Consider the following 4,196-nt stretch of genomic DNA (forward strand, 5'->3'; position numbering starts at 1 on the left):
TACATATAAACATAAGTCACCACGCGAGATAATATTTTTGAAAATGTTAGGCCTCTGAAATATTGTGGAAAAGAACTCTTTTTTTAACTTGCAAGGAATTAATTCCAGGGCAATAGAATGAATGTGTACAATGAGTTTACACAAATGAGGTACCAAATTGCAAAGAACAGGAAACAGTGAAAAATCAGCAAGCACGTGTCTAAACCTTTTTAGGAACATTGGTTATACAGAGGAATCTTGGAGTACAAATCCATAGCTCCTTGAAAGGGGCAACACAAGTGGATAAGGTGGTAAAGAAGGCATACACATACTTGCCTTCATTAGTTGAGGTATTGAGTATAAAGTTTGGCAAATCATGATGTCCCTGCACTGTAATGTGACACTTAACATTATGCAAACCACAACTGGAAATGCTTATTCCACATCCATTCCTTCATGACCCTAAAGACTGTGATTGGGTCTCTCATTCTTTTTTCACCTCTTTTCCAAAGAAAATTAAGAGATTCCCAATCTTCCCTGATAATTTATCTTCGCAATATGCTGCCAACCTTGTAAGCCTTTTCTGCACTTTCTGGGATATTTCATTTTGTAGATTGGAAATGCACACTTGGGCAGAATCTAATTTTGATTCCCATTGGTGGGACCTTAAAATTGTCTTCACTCTTTTCCTTGTTTCTCTTTCCAAGTGAAGATGTTCATCATGATGTTTGGTGTGGTTCACATCGTGATGTTTGGTGTGGTTGCGGTGGGTAAGTAAGTGATTGTAAAGGCTCAAGTGGTGAACATGGAAGGTCATTGATGAAATAGCTGAAGATGGTTGGGTTGAAGATATTACCCTGAGGAATTGATGAAGAGATGGAGGGGTTGAAACATTGTTTTAAAGGGGAAAATAAAATCACTAGTCTGTACATCAAGGGGGAGGTAATGGTCTCGTGGTATTATCGCTGGACTGTTAATCCAGAGACCCAGATAACGTTCTGAGGACCTGGGTTTGAATCCCGCCATGGCAGATAGTGGAATTTGAATTCAATAAAATATTTGGAATTAAGAATCTAATGATGACCATGAGTCCATTGTGGATTGTTGGAGAAACCCATCTGGTTCACTAATGTCCTTTAGGGAAGGAAACTGCCATCCTTACCTGGTCTGAACTATATGTGACTCCAGACCCACAGAAATGTGGTTGACTCTGAACTGCCCTCTGGGCAATTAGGGATGGGCAATAAATGCTGCCTAGTCAGAGACGCTCTCATCCCGTTAATGAATAACGAGGAAAAAAAATGTCCTGGAGCTAAGATGATTGACCTCCAACAACCACAATCACTCTTACTATTTGCCAAGTCTGACTTTAACCAATGGAGATTCTTTCCCCTAATTCCTATTGAATTCATTTCTGCAAGGTCTCCTTGATGCCACACTCAGTCAAATGCAACATTCATGTCAAGGGTAGTCACTCTCAACTCACCTCTGGAATTCAGCTCTTATGTCCATGTTTGAACCAAGGTTGTGATGAGGTCAGGTGTTGAGTGGCCCTAGCGGAACCCAAACTGGGTGACAGTGAGCTGAGATAGCAGATCAATAATCCACACCAGGTTGAGAAAAACACAATGGAGTTGGGTGGATCACATAGAAAGGATGTATAACACTCACTTACTAAATCAAAGCTTTTATAGAGAGAATGAAACTGGGGTCTCCCATCTTGACAGTCAATGGAGTCATTACAAGGACATTCTGAAGCCTTCAGTTTGAAGTTTCGATATTTACTTCAAATCCTGCATCTGGCCCAACCAAATATAGCTCGGCACAGCTTTGTTCAACAGCTTATCAGCAGCAAATGCAACGAGCAGAAATTCCAAGTCAGTAGCTAGTGTAAAACTTAGCTGCATGTTGTTTCCTGTCCCACTCACAGATTGAGCCTTTACAATCACCTACTTACCCACCGGAACCACACCCAACATCACAATGTGAACCACATCACACCATGATGAACACCTTCACCTGGAAAGACAAACAAGGAAAAGGGTGAAGACAATTTTAAGGCCCCACCAATGGGAGGAGAAATTAGATTCTGCTCACGCAGTGCATGTCCAATCTATAAAATGAAATATCCCAGAAAGTGCAGAAAAGATTTACAAGGTTGGCAGCAGATTGCAAAGATAAATTATCAAGGAAGATTGAGAACCTCTTAATTTTCTTTGGAAAAGAGGTGAAATAAAAGGTTCAGGGACCCAATCACAGTCTTTCATGTTATGAAGAAATGGATGTGGAAAAAGTATTTCCAATTGTGGGTTTCTGGAAACCATGGAGGCTAAATATGATAATGGTATGAACAGATCAACTGAAGCATCCAGGAAGAATTTCTTGAAAAAGTAAGAAAATGAAACTCAATGCCTCAGGGAGTGGTTGAGCAATATCGAGGTGATGGAGCTAAAGAAAAGCTTGCCACCTGCATGATTTAGAAATTTCAAACCAGGCAGCATTCAGAGATAGTAAGAACTGCAGATGCTGGAGAATCTGAGATAACAAGGTGTAGAGCTGGATGAACACAGCAGGCCAAGCAGCATTCAGAGAGATGATTTCTTTTCAGCATTCACAGGATGTGGGTATCATTGAAAAGCCCATCTCTAATTGCTCTTGAGCTGGTGGTAGTGAGCAGTCTTCTTCAATAAAACCTACTAGGTCATTTTCAAGTCATTATAGAACCACATTGCTGTTCCTCTGGTGTAACACATGAACCGGATTGCCTTATGATGGCTGAGTTCCATCCCCAAACCGAATTTCAGAACAATCTGTTTAGACACTGATTCATTTTTCTTTCAGTATTATTTCAGCAAATTCAAATTTAAGCTGCGACAGTAGAATTTACATTCAAATTACCAGTTCATTAACTGAGGCCTCTGAAGGACAAGTCCAGTAATTTAAGACAAACAGAGATTACTGAAGAAACTCAGCAGATCTGACAGCATCTGCGGAGAGAAAGCAGATTTAACATTTAGAGTCCAGTGACTCTTCTTCAAAAGTTGCCAGACCTGCTGAGCTTTTCTGGTTTTGTTTCAGATCTTCAGCATTTCCAGCTTTTATTGTTTTATTCCACTAATTTGACCATTGTACTAGCACATTCTCTCAATTATTTAAACACTTATGGGTTGTAATAGCACAGCACAGTTGGTCAAACTGTTAATTCTGAGCTGCAAATAAAATGTAATTCAGAGAATAACACAGTAGATTGAATGTGTTGACATATTGAAAGCAGCTTAATGGTAAATATTAAAAGGTTTACCGAAATACGAGGCTGAGATTGAACTGCCCTAGATATGACTGTACAGACTAGTGATTTTATTTTCCCCTTTAAAACAAAGTTTCAATCACCTTTTGAACATTAACAGTGAATGCTTCCACCACATTTCAGGCAGTACATTTCAGATCACAACAGCTTATGACAGTGAAAGCATTGACCTGGTTGTGGATCCTTCGCCAATTGTCCTAAATCAACATCTCTATCTCTTGGCCGTCATGCTAACGAATGCACTGCCCTTATTCACATGATCAAATGGAGGTGACAGCAGAGTTATCACAGATGACTTGTGAGTTGTACAAAATCCAACAGGAATCCCAGGCTGTTGGATCTTGGTGATTGCTGGGAACAGCAATTATTTAAGAATTGAATCAGGGGAAGATTGCGTTCAGCCATCATCCCCTTACAGCCTCCTAACAGTCACAAGGCAAACGTAATGGAAAGATAGTAAGTCGGCAACCTGCCAACAAAGTAACAAGCCTGCCCTTAGTCATCCCACACTGTGATTGGACTAAATCAGTGCACAGTAGGACTCCAGTCATTCAGTGGGAAGAAACCCCAAGCTGCTCCAACGTATCCAGTAACCTAATTTTCAAGTGTTACTGGTTTCTCTCTCTGGGTCAGTTACCAGAAATCTGATTGTCTGTGAGCTCTGGCAGTCCCAACAGTGCCGAAGCTAGTTAGTGGCCATTGTGAGGACTGTATCCCGTCACAAGAAGTAGACCCAATAGAATCCTGGGCCCATCTAAGTCAAGGCCATTGGGTAGAATAGGGTCAGCCAAATTAGGGAGGGGATTGTGTGAGATGAGTGGGGAAGCTGGGTTTTAAAGTCCAGATAACGAATGAGGTGGGATATTATCTTTTGGGAGCTATGGCTCTGATGTGCAAAGGACATCCCCTT

This window comes from Rhincodon typus, chromosome 6 (genome assembly GCF_021869965.1).
Source record: "Rhincodon typus isolate 14 chromosome 6, sRhiTyp1.1, whole genome shotgun sequence".
Lineage (NCBI taxonomy): Eukaryota > Metazoa > Chordata > Chondrichthyes > Orectolobiformes > Rhincodontidae > Rhincodon > Rhincodon typus.